Source organism: Bubalus bubalis, chromosome 14 (assembly GCF_019923935.1).
Source record: "Bubalus bubalis isolate 160015118507 breed Murrah chromosome 14, NDDB_SH_1, whole genome shotgun sequence".
Taxonomy (NCBI): domain Eukaryota; kingdom Metazoa; phylum Chordata; class Mammalia; order Artiodactyla; family Bovidae; genus Bubalus; species Bubalus bubalis.
In genome coordinates, this window is record NC_059170.1 from 79,183,333 (window position 1) to 79,206,759 (window position 23,427).

General features: G+C 38.9%; 1 long non-coding RNA gene across 1 annotated transcript in view; it reads right to left on the reverse strand.

Annotated features, from left to right (window-relative positions):
• Positions 1 to 23,136, reverse strand: part of LOC123329295 — a 40,458-nt gene extending 17,322 nt beyond the window's left edge. The window contains exon 1 of the long non-coding RNA XR_006544712.2: positions 22,826 to 23,136. This is a non-coding gene — a long non-coding RNA (uncharacterized LOC123329295). The remainder of the gene's footprint in view (positions 1 to 22,825) is intronic.
• Positions 23,137 to 23,427: the final 291 nt, after the last annotated feature.

Here is a 23,427-nt window from a genome sequence, read left to right on the forward strand (position 1 = left end):
TTAAGGTTTAGCAGAAATTACTTGTCCACTACATAAGAAAAAAATTTCCAAATGGAAGTTTAAAAAGCCTTCACAGTGTTATTGAATACCATTTCCTGCCATGAGGACTAAATAGAATGAAAATCAAAGTAAAATCCTTAGTTGCCAGTCCTCGAAATGAATGCCAAAATGAGCAAACATTGAAAGGCAGTACTGATGCCCATGTAGAAAGCATATACATAAGCAATTTTAGCTATTTGCTATATCAGTTGGGAATCAGCTTTTTCACCTCAAATAAGCAAGGACAAGTTGAGTGTTTGGCACAAACTAAGAGTATCTTAAGTAAAACCAGGAGCCACTGAAAGCAGAATGGATAGGTTAGCAGGCATACTCTGTTCTGGAAAGCATATGAGAGTTGTCATTTATACTCACAGCCCTGATGGGGAATACAGAACATGAAATGGCAGGCCAGGAATTTGAGGACTTAAGATCTGGTGCATTTTTAAAACTGAACTAATTAATTAATTGTATTTTTGGCTGAGCTGGATCTTCACCGCTGTGTGTGGGCTCTCTCTACTTGCTGTGAGCAGGGGCTACTCTCTAGCTGCAGTGTGCAGATGTCTTATTGCATTGGCTTCTCTTGTTGAGGAGCTCTAGAGTGAGAGGGCATTAGCAGTTGTGGCACATGGGTTTAGTTGCCCCATGGCATGGGGAACCTTCCCGACCAGGAGTTGAATCAATGCCCCCAGCACTGGTAGGCATTCTTAACCACTGGACCACCTGGGAAGTCCTGGTGTATTTTTAAAACATAAAAAGAGAAAAAAAAAAAGATTATTTTATGTAACCTTTCTAGATTTTAGTCGGCAACAACAGTCTTGGTATTAGTTTAAAAGAAAAACTCACGTAAATAACAGTAAAATGATATGGAAGTGAGTGGATCCAAAGACAAAGACATTATTATTTTCATTGTCTCCTAATTTGAAGCTTGCCCTGAACCTCCTTCTTTCTCCACATCCCTGACCTTAGTGGAGAGAAGCAGCTAACACAGTGTTTTCAGAGATAAAGCCCTGAGAGCAGGTCAGCAAAGGAGCCTGCCAGATTGGCAGACTGCAAGGAAGAGCTTGTTCCAGACACAGAGGCCTGAGGGAAGATGAGAAAGAAGAAATGGAACAAAGGAAGCAGTCAGGGACAAGCCCAGGCTCAGCCAAAGGAAGGAGCAGAGGAAAGGGAAAGGTATGTTGGCAGAGGCCCAGCGGTTCCTCATTCCATCCAAGGACACTGTGAACCACCTCGACACGCTGACTCTGGGCTGAAGGGCTGCCTATGTGCAGGGTTCCTCTCTATGGTGGAAGTTTCCCGTGATAAAGACACAGACCATTTTAACACATGTGGGTGCATGCTTCCCTTCATCCCTTCACAGCCTTGAGGCCATCTGGGGACGTTGCTTCCATTACAGACTTGAACAAATTTAGTCATGTCCAACACAGTTATTACTCAAGGGAAAAAATGTCTCCTAGCTGCCTGGGAGGGAGTTTGCCCTTCAGTCCAAAGACGGCAAAGAAAAGAAAAAAAAAAAAAAGCCCAAAGTTCCAGGAGTGGGGAGTCTGGGAGGGAACAATGGAGCAGAGAAAAGGCTGCATTGCTAACTGTGCCTAAAATTCCCACGATTCACAGGCAGGGCATCAGTTCTCCACGTGAGCCTGAGTTGGGCAACAACTGCAGACCCAACCAGCGTGATCTGCAGACACACTCCCATGCTCACTCACGCTGGGGGTGCCTTCCTGGGACCCCTCATTCTTTGCTTTTCATCCCTTGTATTGGCATTGTCCTCTTACACAAAGACTAGAAGCTGGAAAAGAGTTGAAACACACTCCAAAGCTATCCTACTCCCAGACCCTGGCCCTCACCCTAACCCAGCCTCCCCTAACCCCAGGGAGAGAGGATGCGATTTCCTGATGATCTAGGCAGAGGCAGGCAGTGGGTCTTACTTCCACATAGTCTCAGGAAACACATTAATAGTCACTTGGCTCTCACCATATCCCCTTGGAAATCCCCAGGTGTGCCTTTTGAACAACTAAAATAAATAGAGGAAATAAAGGTGGTTTTCCTTTGAAATAGTCTAGGCATTATTCTGCTTTGTTCTCACAGGTGAGAACTATATCTCTGTCCACAGACATGACTCTGCTCCTCCAAAACCCACCTGTGAATACAGTCATCTCATTGTCAAGCAGTGATCAGCTTCTGGTAAGTATCTCTTTCAAGGGTCTCTGAGTCTGCAGTTGAATCATCAGGGATCAGATTTGTCTTCAATGAGGACAGTCATTTGAAAGGATTTTAAGTCTTTCCCTCTGGATATTTTTATTCTTTTTTTTTTTTTCTATACAGGTTATTCATTTGGAAAAAAAATTGGGCATATAGATGAAATCTACTACTGAGATCAGTAGGATCATGTATCAATATAATACCTTAGTGGAAATAATTTATCTTATTCTGCTAAGTATATTTGCCCCCTTTATTATGGTAATATGAACCTGATAATTCTGTGTGAGACCATCTCAATCTTACTCTTATTCCATGTGAATTGGAGAAGGCATATGACCTCAGTTCAGTTCAGTCACTCAGTCGTGTCTGACTCTTTGTGACCCTATGGACTGCAGCACGCCAAGCTTCCCTGTCTATCACCAACTCCCAGAGCTTACTCAAACTCATGTCCATCGAGTTGGTGATGCCATCCAACCATCTCTTCCTCTGTCATCCTCTTCTCCTCCTGCCTTCAATCTTTCCAAGCATCAGAGTCTTTTCCAATGAGTCAGTTCTTCGCATCAGGTGGCCAAAGTATTGGAGTTTCAGCTTCAATATCAGCCCTTCCAATTAATATTTAGGACTGATTTCCTTTAGGATGGACTGGTTGGATCTCCTTGCAGTCTAAGAGACTCTCAAGAGTCTTATCCAACACCACAGTTCGAAAGCATCAGTTCTCCAGCTCTCAACTTTCTTTATGGTCCCAACTCTCACATCCATACATGACTACTGAAAAAACCATAGCTTTGACTAGACAGACCTTTGTTGGCAAAGTAATGTCTTTGCTTTTTAATAAGCTATCTAGGTTGGTCACAGCGTTTCTTCCGAGGAGCAAGTGTCTTTTAATTTCATGGCTTCAGTCACCACCTGCAGTGATTTTAGAGCCCAAGGAAATAAAGTGTCTCACTGTTTCCATTGTCTCCCCATCTATTTGCCATGAAGTGATGGGACCAGATGCCATGATCTGAGACCTAGTTCTGACCAGTCAGCATCTTCCACATGTAGCCACTGTTACTGGTCCAGGGAAAGCATGTGACTCAAATCACTGCACTCATAGTTACTTTTACTACTTTAAAAAAAAAAACAAAAACACAAAACAAACTGTTAAGAAGCACTCTCTTTTCTACTGAGGTAACTGAAATGATGAAATGTACCTGTGGAGATGCTGGAAGCCAATTTACTACTATGGAGAGAGAGTCTGTTGGAGAGTGGAACCAACATAGAAGAAACAGCAATAATGGTGGGAGACCTAACACTGATGACATTGTCGGGCCTTAGCCATGCCTGAAGCCAAACTACCTCTAATCTTTTCAGTTCTGAGCCAGTGTATCTTCTTTTTGGCTTCATTCTGAGAGGTTTTCATCCAATCCATGTTAGGTTTTCTGTTATTGCCATCGAATATGTTGTGTATGAAATCTTCATTTGTGCATCAATGCTTCATCGCCATCTAAAACTTTCTCAGCAATAGTCTCACTTTGCCACTTAGAGTTATGCATGGAAAGCAGGTGATGGTAATGAAAATGGCCCACTAACTATGACATCTATTATGAACTTCAGCTTCCCATAAAGAGAGGAAGTTGGATCAAAATGAAAGCACACACTCATTTCCAATGCGAATTATCTTTGGGACAACCCCATTCCTCTTTTCTCTGGAGATAGACATGAAACTCTCCTTTTATTTGCTCTGATAGGTTAGCCAAAAACACAACAGAATGAAACAAGGAAGTCAAGACCACTGTAGAAAATACTGCCAATAAATAAGAGCAGAACAAGAAGATGAATATGCTATTAATTGGATCTTTGTAAATCATCACTTGAGTGTTGAGTAAGCATTGGAGTTAAGTTTGATTAGCATGGGTAAAGAATTTCCATGTGGTAAAGTGAGACCAGAGTAGCCAAAAAGGAGTTGGAAGTCATATAGATCTGTTCTTGGCTGTCCAATGGGCGTGGAAAGGGTAGACAGAACTGAAAACACAACTGAAACTCTGGCCCTGTTCCTAGATATTAGCATAGAGGAGTGTGCTTTCCATATGGAGGTGTCATCAAGTAACCAAAAGAAGAAATAGCTGGGGAGCAGAAAGAGGGTGGGGGGAGGAGGCGTCCCTTTCCCTCTAGTTCTTCTCCAATGTCAAGGAGACTGGCTGGGGATCAACAGAGCTCCTCTAAGAATGCCTGTATTTCTTGGTTTCTGGCCAGTTACTCAGAGCAGATGTGAGACATTTACTGTGATTAGGAAATGCTTTGCATGTGAGAATGTGAATGCAACAATCCTCAACTCAGCCAAGGAAACTTAATAAATGGTGAAATTTTACATCTTTAGGGAGGAGCAACATATATATATATATATATATATATATATATATATATATATATATATATATTTAAGTATTGGTTAAAATAAACACCAAATTCCCAAGGAGAGACTCCAAATTCTGATGATATGCAGCACTGAGCATTTTATTACTGTGGAAAAATTTACTCAGAGAGTGCAGCCCACTTCATTCTTTTGTTCATGTTCTCATTCTCCCCTTGTCAATGGCACACAAGTACTCATCCGTTCCTGAGTTTTCTTTTGTTATTGGATGGAGCAGAAGTGGATGAATGAAATGTGTCCTTGTTGGCAGTTGGCAAATGAAGAAGTGATTTGATGTCATTAGAAAAATGACAGGACTCATTTTACAAATGAGACTGAGTTATCATTGGCTAAAATGTATAGCGTATGAGGGAATATACTTGCATCCTGGTTCCCCTTTATAGACAGCTGTCTGACATTCATTAAGTCACTTTACTTCTCCAGGTTTCAGTGTCCTTTTGTGTCAAAGGAGAGGGATGCACTACATCAGCATTTCCCAGAGTGTGTATTAGAGAGACTATTTCTGTAGGATATTAATGAATTGTTAAAGCAAAGGTAAGAATTCACTGATCACACAAGACAAAAAAGGCATTCAAGACAGAAGAAATCATATGTATGAAAGTACAGAGATATGAAAAAGCTTTTCACTCATCTTCTCAACAAATATTTATTGCAAACATATTATGTGCTGAGTGTTGACTGTGCTCAAAGTTGGAGGGTCAGAGATAAGTAAGGATTATAATAAACTTGCTCTCAGAGAGCGTATATCCTTGTGGGGCTTCTGATTAAACAAGCAATTAAAATGAAATAAAGTATTCTGGATATTATGATAGAAAAAGAGAGGCTCCTACAGAATATGGGGATAGAGGAAGTAAGAGAGGGTTTTTTAGAAGAAGTTATATTTAAACCCACAATTGAAAGATAAATAGGCATGATCCAGGCAGAATAGAATGAATATTTCAAGCAATAGGGTCCTTATGGGGTAAGAGCGTAGAGTTAAATAAGAAAATGGTGAGTTTGAAGAACTTGAACTTGAAATCCAATATGGCAGAATTTGAGGTGAGAGCAAATGAGCTTGAAAGGGTAAATGGAGAAGATCATGTTGTATCTTAGAAGCAATGATTGGTGGTCTGAATTCCATCATGTAGAAAATAGGGAATATTAAAGAATTGAAGCACTTGAGCAGAAAGATCATATTTCTATTTGGAAATGGCAGAAGTGGTAGTAAAAAGATTTAATTGGAGAAGACCCAGATGAGAAAAAATTATAGTAACCAAGAGACTCTTGCCTCCTAGAAATGGAGATAGAGAAAAGAGGAAAATGTGAAAGTCAAGTAAAAGGTAGAATTGGAAGGTTTGTGCCTGATTAGGTGTGGGTTGGGAATAAGAGGAAAGGATATTGGCTGACAGCTGTGTTCTCAGTGCAGGTCATAAGGTGGATACTGGTTCCAAACCCAGAATAGAAATTACAGGACAAAGAGGAGAAGAACAAGGAGGCTGAGAAATAAAGTTGAGTTCTCTTTTGGGTGTATCTATCCTTTCACACCATTGGACATTTATATAGAAACATTTGGAAACATCAATCTAGAACATGAGAAATGAGCTGAACTCTGAATATGAGTTCAAATGTCTTAAATATATGGATAAGCATCAAACCTTGGAGTGACTCAGTTCAGTTCAGTTCAGTCATGCAGTCGTGTCTGACTCTTTGTGACCCCATGGACTGCAACACACCAGGCCTCCTTGGAGGCGTGAGGGGATGAGATGGTTAGATGGCATCACCAACTCTTAGAGTTTACTCAAACTCATGTCCATTGAGTTGGTGATGCCATCCAACCATCTCATCCCCTACTCCTCCCACCTTCAATCTTTCCCAGCATCAGGGTCTTCTCAAATTAGTTCTTCACATCAGGTGGCCAAAGTATTGGAGTTTCAGCTTCAACATCAGTCCTTCCAATGAATATTCAGCACTGATTTCCTTTAGGATGGACTGGTTGGACCTCCTTGCAGTCCAAGGGACTCTCAAGAGACTTCTCTAACACCACAGTTCAAAAGCATCAATTCTTCAGTGCTCAGCTTTCTTCACAGTCCAACTCTCACATCCATACATGACTACTGGAAAAACCATGGCCTTGACTAGATGGACCTTTGTTGACAAAGTAATGTCTTTGCTTTTTAATATGCTGTCTAGGTTGGTCATAACTTTTCTTCCAAGGAGTAAACGTCGTTTAATTTCATGGCTGCAGTCACCATCTGCAGTGATTTTGGAGCACAAAAAATAAAGTCTGACACTGTTTCCACTGTTTCCCCATCTATTTGCCGTGAAGTGATGGGACCAGCATTCAGAAAACAAAGATCATGGCATCCGGTCCCATCACTTCATGGGAAATAGATGGGGAAACAGTGGAAACAGTGTCAGAATTTATTTTGGGGGGCTCCAAAATCACTGCAGATGGTGATTGCAGCCATGAAATTAAAAGATGCTTACTCCTTGGAAGGAAAGTTATGACCAACCTAGATAGCATATTGAAAAGCAGAGACATTACTTTGCCAACAAAGGTTCATCTAGTCAAGGTTATGGTTTTTCCTGTGGTCATGTATGGATGTGAGAGTTGGACTGTGAAGAAGGCTGAACACCGAAGAATTGATGCTTTTGAACTGTGGTTTTGGAGAAGACTCTTGAGAGTCCCTTGGACTGCAAGGAGATCCAACCAGTCCATTCTGAAGGAGATCAGCCCTGGGATTTCTTTGGAAGGAATGATGCTAAAGCTGAAACTTCAGTACTTTGGCCACCTCATATGAAGAGTTGACTCATTGGAAAAGACTGATGCTGGGAGGGATTGGGGGCAGGAGGAGAAGGGGATGACAGAGGATGAGATGGCTGGATGGCATCACTGACTCGATGGACGTGAGTCTGGGTGAACTCCGGGAGTCGGTGATGGACAGGGAGGCCTGGCGTGCTGCGATTCATGGGTCACAAACAGTCGGACACGACTGAGTGGCTGAACTGAACTGAAGTGATGGGACCAGATGCCATGATCTTAGTTTTTTTAATGTTGAGCTTTAAGTCAACTTTTTAATTCTCCTCTTCCACTTTCATCAAGAGGCTCTTTAGTTCTTCTTCACTTTCTGCCATAAGGGTGGTGTCATCTACATATCTGAGGTTATTGATATTTCTCCTGGCAATCTTGATTCCAGAGTGACTGAGATTGGAGTAACTAAAATCACCCAAATATGTGAGGAGTAAAATAGGAAGAAAGATAAGGCTAAAACAAACATTGAGGGAGAAAGTAGATGAAGCTATATTTGCAAAGAGGACAGAGAAGGAAATGGAGAGTAAATTTTAAATTATTAGTGATGGTACACAAATGTTCAAATAAAAAAGATCATATTTTATTGATGTCTACTTATGATTTCTATGCAATTGTTGTCATTTTAGGAAAATGATGTAAATTTTAACTCTGGAATAAAGTGTTTGTAATTTTTTTTTTTAGGATTTTTCTGAGATACAGGTAATCTCAGGATGAACTAGCTTTAAAACTATTTGTTTCTAAACCTTGAATGCATTGATAGAATCACACTCATAATTCTACTTCCTGTATTACCAAATTAGATGCAATATATAGATTTTTCTATTAAGCCTCTATGGCCTGTACTGCAGAGATTTCTTTCAACTGAAAAAAACTGACAAATATCCCATATACCCTCCATGAAAATAAACTCATCACTTTATAACATCTTCCAGCTTCCTCACCATTTGGCTATATGAATAGCAACTGGAAGCTGATTAAACAACTAAGTAAAGAAATCATAGTTAATCCAGAGGCCAAATCAATACATTCAGGAATCAAAAACAAGTACATGTAAAAAAAAAAAAAAGTAAGATTTATTTTTTTCCCCAAGTGTTGAACGTACTCTGTTTCACTGAGGCTATAGTAATGAGTTTCCAAATTTTACAACCCACTCTACCCCTAGCCTGTCTGATTTTCTGACTAAGCTACAGTCTTCTGGAGTTGATTTCATCAGTGGCTGGTGAAGCATGACTGTTTTTTTATAAGCTTTCTTCTTAAAACAACATTTTGATGAGCTAAGCATAAATTAATCAGAAACATATGGATTAAATTGACTCAAAAATACATATGGGTTTAAAAAATAAGAAAAGGACTTGGGGCAAAAACACACATAGGGCTTTATAAGCCAAATATGTTACAAAATCATGACAAGGGGATTCCAAATATGACCTCCCCTTATCTTTGTCATGGTCAGTGAAGTCTTCACTATCTTCTCTCAGAAAAAAGAAGTTAAAAAAAGATGAGTACGCTGATTTTGCTCAGCCTGACAGCCCACTTTCTAAGGCCAGACACTGTGGTTTCAGTCTGTCTGGCTGCTGAGTGAGTGGAAGAGTGGCCCTTGAGATTCATTTCTTAGACACTGGGGTCTATGACCACGCCTTCAGGTTTATCATCTGCTTTGAACACAAAACAACCTCATTGTTCACTTCTTCTAGGGAAATTTCTTCTCTAAACAATTTATTTTTATTTTTAAATTGACATTTAAATACAATGAATTTACTGTCTCTCCCTCTCACTTCCCCACTTCCCAGTCTTCCAGGCACTAAATCTTGGGGACATCTTTGACAACTCTGTCTTCTTAAGTCTTTATATCTCATCCATCAACAAGTCTTGCCAAATTGTCTTTGAAATCCATACTCTCTTCATCTCGACTGCTATCACCCTTATCCAGCCCCTCATCATCTCACACCTGGATTACAAGAGCAGACTTTAAGCTGACCTTACTGATTTCTCCCAACCTCTAGGCCACCTACACACTACCGGCAGCCTAATCTTCTTTAACCCACGCTTTCATCCCATCACTCTTTCCCTTTTTCCTCTTTTGCTTGTCCTATATGTCAAATTAAAATTCTTCTGCTGCCTTTCAAGTTTCTTCATAACATGATATACTCTGTGTCTCCAAGTGTGTTTTCTATTCTTGCTCTTATTGGCTACTCCCAAAGATTGGCATCAGCCATATGCTTATGTTCATCTTATGTTCCAGTTTACATTCCCCCAAGTCTTTTCCTGCCTACTTATTTCCTCACTTTTAGTTACCTTACCTCTACATTTTTGTGGAATTATATAATGTGGGAGATATATATATATATATAAATAATGTGGGCATATCTCTAATGTGATATGTAAGTGCCTACACAAAGGATGAAAAGAGCTTAGCTCACGGAGAGCAGAGAGGAAATAGCTTGTGCAAAGATCCTGTGACAACCTGGGGGTAGGGAAAGGGGAAGGAACAACTTTGTGTTCTGTAAAAAAGAAATTATGTCGTGAAGAATTTCATTTAAGAAAATGTAAAAGGCCACTGTAGTTGACATGTAGCTTAAATGAATAAATGGGGTTGAGAAAAGATTGGACAATAGTCAGAAGCCAGGTCATGGAAGATCTTGGTAGCTATGCTAAAAAGTGGATTTTGTTCTAAATGCAGTCTGTTCTGAGGTCATTTACATTAAAGAGGAGGAGGTTCTTTACTAGAAGATAGCTTGTGCTTCTTTGTGAAGAAAGAATCGAAAGAGACACGTGTACCCCAGTGTTCATCGCAGCACTGTTTATAATAGCCAGGACATGGAAGCAACCTAGATGTCCATCAGCAGATGAATGGATAAGAAAGCTGTGGTACATATACACAATGGAGTATTATTCATTAAAAAATACATTTGAATCAGTTCTAATGAGGTGGATGAAACTGGATCCTATTATACAGAGTGAAGTAAGCCAGAAAGAAAAACACCAATACAGTATACTAACGCATATATATGGAATTTAGAAAGATGGTAATGACAACCCTGTATGCAAGACAGCAAAAGAGACACAGATGTATAGAACAGTCTTTTGGACTCTGTGGGAGAGGTAGTGTGTGTGATGTGTGTGAAGTTGCTCAGTCGTGTCCGACTCTTTGCGACCCCATGGACTGTAGCCCACCAGGCTCCTCTGTCCATGGGATTCTCCAGGCAAGAATACTGGAGTGGGTTGCCAATTCCTTCTCCAGGGGATCTTCCCAACCCAGGGATCGAACCCAGGTCTCCTGCATTGCAGGCAGATGCTTTATCCTCTGAGCCACCAGGGAGAGGGTGGGACGATTTGGGGGAATGGCACTGAAACATGTATAATATCATATAAGAAATGAATCGCCAGTTCAGGTTTGATACAGGGTGCTTGGGGCTGGTACACTGGGATGACCCAGAGGGATGGTACGGGGAGTGAGGTGGGAGGGGGGTTCAGGATGGGGAACATGTGTACACCCGTGGTGGATTCATGTTGATGTGTGGCAGAACCAATACAATATTATAAAATAATTAGCCTCCAATTAAAATAAATAAATTTAAATTTAAAAAAAGAGAAAGAATAGTAGGACTGACACTGGTATAAGGATTATTTCAATAAAGTAGATGAGAGAGAAATGTTAGACTTGGTGGTAACAGTGGAGTCAGAGAACATTCTAGAAGGAGAATTGGCAGTATACACTTGGGAACCAGATGTGAGATTTATGAGAAAGTGACAAATAAAGGATGATTCCTACATTTCATGCTTGAGGAATTAAGCATATTTCCTAAAATAGAGAAGACTGTGAGTGAAAGAATAGGTGCACTGAATTGAGATTTCAGTTTTAAATTTAGCTTCAAGGAAAAATGGATTAAGTAGTTTTGGCCCATCACTACATCCTTGAAAACAACAGAAAGAACTATTTTCAAATCTATTTAAAGGCACTGGAGAGTTACTGAGGCAGTGTAGATTTGAATGGTACATAATCCATAAAACAAAGGGAAGTCCAGAGACATGATCCAGGCATTTGGTTTCCACTTTTCTCCTCAAGATTTTTTGCTCATTTTGAAAATGGATGAAGAGAAGCCAAAAAGCTGATCAGAGATTTTGCTAGATTTATATGTTAGGAGAGACAAAAATAGGGACTACACTGTATACCAAAAAAGAAGACACTTGGTAAAAACTTTGTCTTTTGGCTGGTAACTGGAAGACCACATCTAAGGAAGAAAGTTGAACTGGAAGTAGCCCAGACCTCATAGAGACTGAACCTAGGTTCAAACCATCTCAAATCCCAACTGGAGTAAAGTGACGTTGAATTGTTAGTGACTAATTTAGCTCTCTTTCTCCTCATCTCCTCAAAAGAGGAGAAGGGGATGACAGAGGATGAGATGGTTGGATGGCATCATAGGCTAAATGGACATGAGTTTGAGCAAACTCCAGGAGATGGTGAATGATAGGGAAGCCTAAACAAAATGGGATCCCATGGGCTGTAGCCCTCCAGGCTCCTCTGTCCATGGAATTCTCCAGGCAAGAGTACTGGAGTGGGTTGCCATTTCCTTCTCCATATTAAAGGTAAGATAGCTGAAAAAAGACCCCAAAATTAAAGGAAAATAGAAAGACACCCACAGGATATTTTGAATCTGAAAATGTCAGACATGAAACTAATTATTAGTGAAATACTAAAAAAAAAATTTAAAAAACAGGAAGAAAATTTTTGGAATAGAAAAACAATTTGTTTTTAAAATAAAAACTATAGAACTTAAAAATACAATAACAGATATTAAGAAAATAATGAATGATTGTGGTAACATTGTTAAGAGCTGAAGAGAGAATTAATGAAATTGAACATGTATCAGGAAGAAGTATACACGCTGACACTTGAAAGGAAAAATTAATGAAAAGTACAGGGAAAAAGGTGAAAACCATATGAAAGTTATTAAAAGGTTCTAACATAAAAGTTTTTGGAATTCCGCCCCACCCCCCCACCCCCCCGCCACTAACCCGCCACCACCAAAAAAGGTGACAGAACAATATTCGAAAGATAATAATTAGAAATTTTCTAAAGTGACAAAAGACATCAAGGCATAAATTCAAGAGGAACAAAATATTAGTAAACAAATTCAGAGACCCATAAAAAAAAGACAATTCATCAATACTAAAATGTAAAGCTCACTTAACATTTAAATATATATATATATATATATATAATTTATCACATTAATGGAATAAATGAGAAAGTAATATAACAGTTCAATAGATGTACAAATAATACTTGATGTAAGTGGCAGAAGTTTATAATAAAAAACTCTTAGTTGACAAGCAGACCAAACAGTTAGAAAATAGAGAGCAGACATACACAACATGATCAGTATGACTGACCTCATTCTGTTAGCACACAGCATTCCCAAACTGCAGAAATCAAAGCTTTCTCAAATGTTTGCAGGTATTTCCAAAATGATATATGTTGGAATATATAGAAAATCTCACCAAATTTCAAAGAACTGAAATAATATGAAGTATATACTCTAATCACAGTGGAATTTAGCTAGAGATCATAAGAAAAAATTTAACTGGGAAATCTCTATTTTGAAATTAAGAATTACATCTCTAAGTAAACAGATGAGTCAAAAAGAAACAATGAAAATTAGAAAATATTTTGAACAGAATTAAAATAAAAATATTATATACCAAAACTTACAAGCTGTAACTAAAATTGTGTTTAAAGGGAAATTTATAGCCTTAAGTGTACATATTAGAAAAGAAGAATGATTAGAAGTCAATAATCTTGAAGTATCCATATCAAGAATTTAGAAAAAGAGCAGCATACTGAATATAAAGAAAATAGAAAAAAGAAATAATAAGCATGAAAAAATAATGAAACAGTGGAAATACAAAGATAAATGGTGACTCTTTAAAGTATCCCCTGAAGAGACTGCTTATTTAACTTCTATGCAGAGTACATCATGAGAAATGCTGGGCTGGAATAAGCACAAGCTGGAGTCAAGATTGCTGGGAGAAATATCAATAACCTCAGATATGCAGATGACACCACCCGTATGGCAGAAAGTGAAGAAGAACTAAAGAGCCTCTTGATGAAAGTGAAAGAGGAGAGTGAAAACATTGGCTTAAAGCTCAACATTCAGAAAACTAAGACCATGGTGTCTGGTCCCATCACTTCATGGCAAATAGATGGGGAAACAATGGCTGACTTTATTTTGGGGGGCTCCAAAATCACTGCAGATGGTGATTCAGCAATATGTGAACCGTGAAGTTCCTGATGTTCAAGCTGGTTTTAGAAAAGGCAGAGCAACCAGAGATCAAATTGCCAACATCCGCTGGATCATCAAAAAAGCAAGAGAGTTCCAGAAAAACATCTATTTCTGCTTTATTGACTATGCCAAAGCCTTAGACGTGTGGATCACAGTAAACTGTGGAAAATTCTGAAAGAGATGGGAATACCAGACCACCTGAGTTGCCTCTTGAGAAACCTGTATGCAAGTCAGGAAGCAACAGTTAGAACTGGACATGGAACAACGGACTGGTTCCAAATAGGAAAAGGAGTACGTCAAGGCTGTATATTGTCACCCTGCTTATTTAACTTCTATGCAGAGTACCTCATGAGAAACACTGGGCTGGAAGAAGCAGAAGCTAGAATCAAGATTGCTGTGAGAAATATCAATAACCTCAGATATGCAGATGACTCCACCCTCATGGCAGAAAGTGAAGAGGAACTAAAAAGCCTCTTGATGAAAGTGAAAGTGGAGAGTGAAAAAGTTGGCTTAAACTCAACATTCAGAAAATGAAGATCATGGCATCTGGTCCCATCACTTCATGGCAAATAGATGGGGGAACAGTGGAAACAGTGTCAGACTTTATTTTTTTGGGCTCCAAAATCACTGCAGATGGTGATTGCAGCCATGAAATCAAAAGACGCTTACTCCTTGGAAGAAAAGTTATGACCAACCTAGATAGCATATTCAAAAGCAGAGACATTACTTTGCCAACAAAGGTCCATCTAGTCAAGGCTATGGTTTTTCCTGTGGTCATGTATGGATGTGAGAGTTGGACTGTGAAGAAAGCTGAGTGCTGAAGAATTGATGCTTTTGAAGTGTGATGTTGGAGAAGACTCTTGAGAGTCCTTTGGACTGCAAGGAGATCCAACCAGTCCATTCTGAAGGAGATCAGCCCTGGGATTTCTTTGGAAGGCATGATGCTAAAGCTGAAACTCCAGTACTTTGGCCACCTCATGCGAAGAGTTGACTCATTGGAAAAGACTCTGATGCTGGGAGGGATTGGGGCAGGAGAAGAAGGGGACAACAGAGGAAGAGATGGCTGGATGGCATCACTGACTCGATGGACAGGAGTCTGAGCGAACTCCGAGAGTTGGTGATGGACAGGGAGGCCTGCTGTGCTGCAATTCATGGGGTCGCAAAGAGTTGGACACGACTGAGCCACTGAACTGGACTGATCTGAATGTCAGTAATGTAAAGGAAACTTCACTAAAGATCCTAAGATATTAATAAATGATAAGGATATAAATAATTTCATGCTAGCAAATTTTAAAATTGACAGGAAGTGAATATATAAGCAGAGGTATACAACATTAAAATGAGTGAATGAAAAAATAGAAAATATGTTTATAAATGAATTATTTAGGTTTATAAGAATTTTGATCTAGCTTCCCATAAAGCCTGAAGTTCCTGGTTACCTGATCACCTACCAACAGGATCCAAAAACCTTCTATGGACAGCAAACTCTCACTCCCATTCCACCTAAACCTAACGTCTTGCTGTTTTCCTCAAAATTGCCTCTTCTTGGGACTTCCCTGATGGCTCAGTGGTAAAGAATATGCCTGCCAATGCAGGAGACATGGGTTCGATCCCTGATCCAAGAAAATGTCACATGCTGCAGAGCAACTAAGCCCATGCACCACAACTGTTGATCCTGTGCACTAAAGCCCACAAGTTGCAACTACGGAGCCTTTGTGTCACAACCACTGAAGCCCTAGAACCCAGCCCACGCTCTGCAGCAAAAGAAGCCACTGCCATGAAAAGTTCACCAGAACTAGAGAGTAGGCCACTCTTGCTGCAACTAGAGAAAAGCCTGCACAGCAACAAAGACCCAGTGCAGCCCAAAATAAACCTAAAAAATAACAATTTTAAAATGTTAATTGCCTCTTCTTTAATCATAGGTGAGAAGACTTTGAGACCATGGGTCTTAAGATTCCTGAAAAGAATTGAATGCTAGATTCATTAGCAAATATCAATACTGGGTTTCTAGAACCTTTCAGGGGACCACACTTGATTTTCAAGATATGGGATGGATCTATGTATGCCAAGAATTCTCTCTCTGAATACAATAATGAAGTCATCAGAATGGCTTTCACAGATAACCTCAGAGGTTAACTGTTATCTAAAACCAAAAGAAAGTCAGTAATATCTAAACTACATGACTCCCAGAATTCCAGTCAATTTTGAACTATATTTATATGTCTAACATGTGCAAAGTGCCTGGCACACAATAGGCCCTCATTAATTGCCTGTCGGTTAAATATCACACACCAGTCTAAGTTGGGAATGGAAGCTAAGAAGTCTTGAAGTCAGCCAATATGTACTCAAAAGCTGTATATCCAAAATCAAGTGATGCTTCAACTTATACTATCATAACATTGTTTACTATGTTTTGAACAAAATACAGCTAGTCATATTTTCACTGCCAAAGGTAATAAGTCTGTTGTCCCATAAAGAACAAACATGTCTTCAGTTCATGTTCTGCCAGCTCAGGAGAGTCAGTTTAGTAAAGTTTCATTTAAAGTACTGAATACTCAATTGAGTTCAGAATTCTTTCAAACCCCACTTTTACCAGACGCCAGAATACATTTTAGATTCAAGACTGGCTGCCTTTGTTTCTTCCTCCACCCTAAGTAATGAGCCAGTCCTTTCCATGGTAACCAAGAAAAGGAATGGAAAGGAGCAAAACAGTCCATACAAGTTAGCACAGTTAGATATATCTGTAGACATGAATATAATTGGCAGGAGGGTGATTAGTATAAATTTTAAAACCACAACTTTGGAAGAATTGCACAACTTTATTACAGCCTCACCACTTGTGAACTATGTAGTCACTGCTGGTCTGTGGCAGGGAATAAGCTTCATAGCACCCAAACACCATCAGAGGTTCTATATTTACCTTACATCTGCCAGCAACCCATGTTCTCGCATTTTCTGTGTAAAAGAGCTCCATGTGGGCCAGATTTAATTTGATGCAGAAATACTATATGTCACTTCCAATAAAAGCAAAGAGGAAAGAGAGATTCACACACTAACTTATCGAGGGTGGCAGCTCATGCTGGTGTTTGGAATAGTTTGGAGGTATTGTTTTGTTTACTGAGCCATCAAGTTCAAAGAAAGGTGCACAATCCCGATTAGAAAGGCCTCCCCAGATCTGTTTTCAAAATAGAAAACATATGCCCCTGTGGGGTGAGCTCTTCATTCCCAGCTCCAAGTGATCTTGAAAACAGTTTGACTCTGGGGAAGGGGAATGTTGTGTAGTGTCTTTCTTTACATGGTACTGTTCTGAGGTAACACCAGGGCAAACTTATCATGGCCAAGATAAAATGAACACCAACTCTGACCAAAGGCTTTTACTTAATTCAGAAGCCAAGGGGAGGCTTGGGCACTATTATATTCAGCCCCCGATAGATTCCTTCATGTGCTGGTACTGACACCTGATTAGACCTAAACCAACAGAGCAAATCTCTGGCCAAGTTACAGCCCCAGGTCTGGTCTCTTGATAATTTTTTTAAATAACCAACACTATATTGTGACTTTTTAAAATTGCTTACCCTTTCTGGCTTGATGTGATTTGATTTTTTAATTATTTAAATTGGAGGATAATTACTTTACAATATTGTGATGGATTTTTGCCATACACTGACATGAATCAGCCATGGGTGCACATGTGTCCCCCATATCCTGAAGCCCCCTCCTACCTCCCTCCCCACCCCACCCCTCTGGGTTGTCTCAGAGAACTGGCTTTGAGTGCCCAGCTTAATGTGTTGAACTTGCACTGGTGATCTGTTTCACATATGGTAACATACATGTTTCGATGCTTTGCTCTCAAATCATCCCACCCTCGCCTTCTCCCAGAGTCCAAACATCTATTCTTTACATCTGTGTGTCTTTTGCTGCCCTGCATATAAGATCATCTAAATTCTTTTAGATCTTTCTAAATTCCATATATACGCATTAATATACAGTACCAGTGTTTATATTTCTGACTTACTTCACTCTGTATAATAGGCTACAGTTGCATTCACCTCATTAGAGCTGACACAAATGTGTTCTTTTTTATAGCTGAGTAATATTCCACTGTGTATATGTACCACAACTTTCTTATTCATTCATCTCCTGATTTCTTTTTAATTGAAGTATAGTTGTTTTACAGTGTTGTGTTAGCTTCAGGTGTAGGCAAAGTGATTCACTTATACATGTGTGTATATATATATTCAATTTCAGGTTTTTTCCAATATACTTTCTTGTGCCATACAATAGGTCCTTGTTGTTTATCTATGTTATATTTAGTAGTGTTATCAATTAATCTGAAACTCCTAATTTATCCCTTCCCACCCTTCCCCTTTGGTAACCATAAAATTGTTTTCTATCTCTGTGACTATATTTCTGTTTAGTACATAACTTCATTTGTATCATTTTTTTTTTAGATTTCACAAGTGATATCATTTGTCTTTGTCTGATATTTCACTTAGTATGACAATCTCTAGTTCCATTTATGTTGCTGCAAATTGCATGATTTCACTCTTTTTGTCTCATGTTGTAAAGAACGATATTGCATAGGAACCTGGAATGTTAGGTACATGAATCAAGTCAAATTGGAAGTGCTCAAACAGGAGAATGGCAAGAGTGAAGATGGACATTTTAGGAATCATAAAACTAAAATGGATTGGAAAGGGTGAATTTAACTCAGATGACCATTATATCTACTACTGTGGGCAAGAATCCCTTAGGAAAAATGGAGTATCCATCATAGTCAACAGAAGAGTCTGAAATGCAGTAATTGGATGCAAACTCAAAAATGATAGAATGATCTCTGTTCGTTTCCAAGGCAAACCATTCAATATTACACTAATCCAAGTCTATGTCCTGACCAGTAATACTGAAGAAGCTGAACGGTTCAATGATGACCTACAAGAAACTTCTAGAACTAATACCAAAAAAAAGATGTCCTTTTCATTATAGGGGACTGGAATGCAAAAGTAGGAAGTCAAGAAATACCTGTAGTAATAGGCTAATTTGCCCTTGGAGTACAGAATGAAGCAGGGCAAAGGCTAATAGAGTTTTGCCAAGAGAATGCACTGGTCATAGCAAACACCCTCTTCCAACAACACAAGAGAAGACATTAAACATGGACATCACCAGGCGGTCAACACTGAAATCAGATTGATTATGTTTTTTGCAGCCAAAGATGGTGAAGCTCTATACAGTCAGCAAAAACAAGACTGGGAGCTGACTGTGGCTCAGGTTATGAACTCCTTATTGACAAATTCAGACTTAAATTGAAGAAAGTAGGGAAAAACATTAGGACATTCAGGCATGACCTAAATCAAATCCCTTACAATTATACAGTGAAAGTGACAAATAGATTCAAGGGATTAGATCTGATAGACAGAGTGCCTGAAGAACTATAGTTGGAGGTTAGTGACATTGTACAGGAGGCAGTGATCAAGACCATCCAAGAAAAAGAAATGCAAAAAGGCAAAATGGCTGTCTGAGGAGGCCTTACAAACAACTATGAAAAGAAGAGATGCAAAAGGCAAAGGAGAAAAGGACAGATATACCCATTTGAATGCAGAGTTCCAAAGAATAGCAAGGAGAGATAAGAAAGCCTTCCTCAGTGATCGATGCAAAGAAATAGAGGAAAACAATAGAATGGGAAAGTCCAGAGATCTCTTCAAGAAAATTAGACATACCAAAAGGAAATTTTCATGCAAAGATGGGCACCATAAAGGGCAGAAATGGTATGGACCTAAATAGAAGCAGAAGATATTAAGAAGAGGTGGCAAGAATACACAGACGAGTTATACAAAAAAGATCTTCATTACCCAGATAATCATGATGGTGTAATCACCTATACCAAGACATCATGGAATGCGAAGTCAAGTGGGCCTTAGGAAGCATTACTACACACAAAGCTAGTGGAAGTGATAAAATTCCAGTTGAGCTATTTCAAATCCTAAAAGAAGATGCTGTGAAAGTGCTGCACTCAATATGCCAGCAAATTTGGAAAACTCAGTAGTGGCCACAGGACTGGAAAAGGTCAGTTTTCATTCCAATCCCAAAGAAAGGCATTGCCAAAGAATTCTCAAACTACCACACAATTGCACTCATCTCACACGCTAGCAAAGTAATGCTCAAAAATCTCCAAGCCAGGCTTCAACAGTACATGAACTGTGAACTTCCAGATGTTCAAGCCGGATTTAGAAAAGGCAGAGGAACCAGGGATCAAATTGCCAACATCCATTGGATCACTGAAAAAGAAAAAGAGTTCTAGAAAAACTTCTACTTCTGCTTTATTGATTATGCAAAAGCCTTTGACTGTGTGGATCATAACAAACTGTGGAAAATTCTAAGAGATGGGAATACCAGACCACCTGATCTGCCTCCTGAGAAATCTATATTCAGGCCAAGAAGCAACAGTTAGAATCGGACATGGAGCAACAGACTGGTTCCAAATTGAGAAAGGAGTACGTTAAGGCTGTATATTGTCACCCTGCTTATTTAACTTATATGCAGAGTACATCATGAGAAACACTGGGCTGGAAGAAGCACAAGCTGGAATCAAGATTTCTGGGAGAAATATCAATAACCTCAGATATGCAGATGACACCACCCTTATGGCAGAAAGTGAAGAAGAATTAAAGAGCCTCTTGATGAAAGTGAAAGAGGAGAATGAAAATGTTGGCTTAAAACTCAACATTCAGAAAACTAAGATCATGACATCCAGTCCCATCACTTCATGGCAAATACATGGGGAAACAATGGAAACAGTGACAGATTTTATTTTCTTGGGCTCCAAAATCACTACAGATGGTGAGTGCAGCCATGAAATTAAAAGACGCTTGCTCCTTGGAAAAAAAAGCTATGACCATCCTAGACAGCCTATTAAATAGCAGAGTCATTACTTTGCCAACAACGGTCCATCTAGTCAAGGCTGTTTTTTCCAGTAGTCATGTATGGATGTGAGAGTTGGACTATAAAGAAAGCTGAGTGCTGAAGAATTGATGTTTTTAAACTGTGGTGTTGGAGAAGACTCTTGAGAGTCCCTTAGACTGCAAGGAGATCCAACCAGTCCATCCTGAAGGAAATCAGTCCTGGGTGTTCATTGGAAGGACTGATGTTGAAGCTGAAACTCCAATACTTTGGCCACCTGATACAAAGAACTGACTCATTGGAAAAGACCCTGATACTCAGAAAGATTGAAGGCAGGAGAAGAAGGGGATGACAGAAGAAGAGATGGTTGGGTGGCATCACCAACTTGATGGATATGAGTCTGAGTAAATTCCAAGTGTTGGTGATGGACAGGGAGGCCTGGCATGCTGCAGTCCATGGGGTCACAAAGAGTCAGACACGACTGAGGACTGAACTCAACTGAACTGATTCTTTTTGTGAATGAGTAATATTCCATTTTATATATGTATGTGTATGTGTGTGTGTGTGTGTGTGTGTGTGTGTGTGTATAATCTTTATCCATTCATCTTTTGATAGATATTTAAGTTGCTTCTTTGCCTTGGCTATTATAAATAGTGTTGCTATGAATTTTGGTGTGACTGCATCTTCCTAATTAGAATTTCTATCTTTTCTGAATATATGCCCACAGTGGGATTGCTGAATCATACAGTAACTCTATTTTCAGTTTTTTGAGAAACCTCCATATGGTTCTCCGCAGTAACTTCTGGTCTCTTGATTTATAATTCAGCACTTGGTGTTACATCTTGCTGGGTATTACAATAAATTTTTAAAACTACACATAGATAAAAAAATTTGGGTAAATTAATAATATCATTTGATATAGAGATAGTACTGAAAAGATATAGAGATAAGTCATTTAATACAGAGGAACTGCTCACATAAGTCAAATTACAATTTTTCTTTGATTCATATAAGACTTCAGGTGCAAGAAAAATGAGTTGCCTCTTATTTTGAAAGAGGATTTTCATTCTTTTCCATTTAAGCATGTGGGAAGTAATATATAAGATTAACTAAATTAATTTTTTTCTGGCTAAATGCAGGATTGTCATCATATATAACCCTTTCATATATCACAGACTTGCAAGGAGATCAACCCAGTCAATCCTAAAGGAAACCAGTCCTAAATATTCATTGGAAGGACTGATATTGAAGCTCCAATACTTTGGTCTCCTGATGCAAAGAGCAGACTCATTGGAAAAGACTGATACTGGGCAAGACTGAAGGCAAAAGGAGAAGGGGGAAGCAGAGGATGAGACAGTTAATAGCATCACTGCCTCAACAGACATGAATTTGAGCAAATTTCAGAAGAGAGTGGAGGACAGAGGAGCCTGGCATGCTACATACCACGGAGTCGCAAAGAGTCAGACACAACTTAGTGACTGAACAACATCTTATTTAAATATGTATTATAAAAAGAAAAACAAATAAAAATAATAATGGTAAAATAGCTAGTCATGAGCTCTTTATTATATGTAATCAACTTACATATATGTAACAAATGTTTTGTTTATAAAATGTGATTTTTTTTAATGAAAAACAATGATTTGAGGTTGCTTAAATGCTCCAGTTCTGAAAAAAATGCACTTTCCATGGCTGTTTCAGACATCAAAGAAGCAACTCAATTGCTTATAATTTATTCTTTGGAAAGGTATGTTCAAACTTTGAGGAATCTGAATTTCCCTATAGATCTGTTAGTTCATATCATCTACTGATAAGAATCCTAAGATTTCTTTATTATACATTTACAAGCACACTTACATACACACAAATAAAACAAAACAATACAATAAGATTTGCACCAAAACAGACATTTAAAACAAAGCTTTGTTACTGGAAAGCAGACAGTTTCTGTCCTCATTCTGAGTAATGTCTGTCTTTAGCCTGTTCAAAACCACACAAAGAAAGTAATAGATAAAAACATACTGGATGAAAAACATCACACTCTGAAACCACATCTAGTGAAGAAACCTAGAAGTCACTTCACCCAAAGATTGACTTCTGAAAACATGTTGGACAATGCAATACTATTTTATTTCATTAAATTTGTTTCCCTTCATTTAAAATTTACATAGAAGCTGATTTATTTAATAAAGATTTTACCTTCGTAAAAATTCTATTTGCTTGGCTTTGGCCATGGAGACACTCTGGGCTTTCCCCGGCTGAGAGACTGTAGACATTAATGTTGACTCAAAAGCTAGCTTTCTTTGTCTCTTCCTCTACTGGATGCAGTCTTTGTCTTTAGCAGTATCCCCCCTGGCCTACACTGATGAGATCAGTCTGAGTCACTAAGAGGCTTGCACACACACGGCTCAGACACAATAATGATGTGCTGATGACAGCACCACTGTTAACAATCTGACCACACAGTGATAGGAAGCACTACCTGGCTCTGCATTTGAACAATTAAAACATTCTTCCTAAACACAGACCATCTAGGATTAGACCACACTTGCTTTTGCTTTCTTTACCTTATCTCTATCTTTGTTGTACATTCTCAGCCAAGATATAAGAAGAAAAGCTTCAAGACATATGTTAGCCTTTGATTGACCTCTTCTGACTAAATGAACATGTCTAGGACAAACACAGCTTATGTTTGACACCATCTCCCTTAAGTTATGAAGCTGTATTTGGAGGACAAAAAATAGAAACCAACCTGCACAAGTCTTCTCTTAGAAATGTACTGAATTGTTCTGAAATTCATG